Below are 442 nucleotides of genomic sequence, written 5' to 3'. Positions count from 1 at the left end.
ATCTCGGAAAGGCAAAATGGAAGAAAGCCATAATATATTAAAACAGCAGATTAAAACAAACAAGAACACTTTGGATCGTATTACACATCACTTCCCTCACGCCTGACAACAGAAGGAATCAAAGGCAGTAAAAGACAATCGTAGACCGTAATGGCCTAATAACTCTGTGATAAAAGTGCTTGTGGGAGTTGGCTCCGAGGAGCCCAGCGCAGCGGCACACGGGCCCCAGCATCGCAGCTTACGTGCTCGTTTAAGACTTCCTTGGAAATGCAGCGGGCTCGCTGGAGAACCAGAATCAGGCCTTGATTGCGGGTGATGTTCACCCACTATGGATCATCCTTAAAAATGACGGGAAAGGAATGACAGGGCTCTGAGTTGGGGGTGGCAGCTCCCTCTGCACCACCGCGGGAGGCAGGGCAGACCTCGGCAGGGCAACCGCCCT

This window comes from Apaloderma vittatum, unplaced genomic scaffold (assembly GCF_000703405.1).
Source record: "Apaloderma vittatum isolate BGI_N311 unplaced genomic scaffold, ASM70340v1 scaffold9301, whole genome shotgun sequence".
Taxonomy (NCBI): Eukaryota; Metazoa; Chordata; class Aves; order Trogoniformes; family Trogonidae; genus Apaloderma; species Apaloderma vittatum.
Note: the sequence above shows the minus strand (reverse complement) of the source record.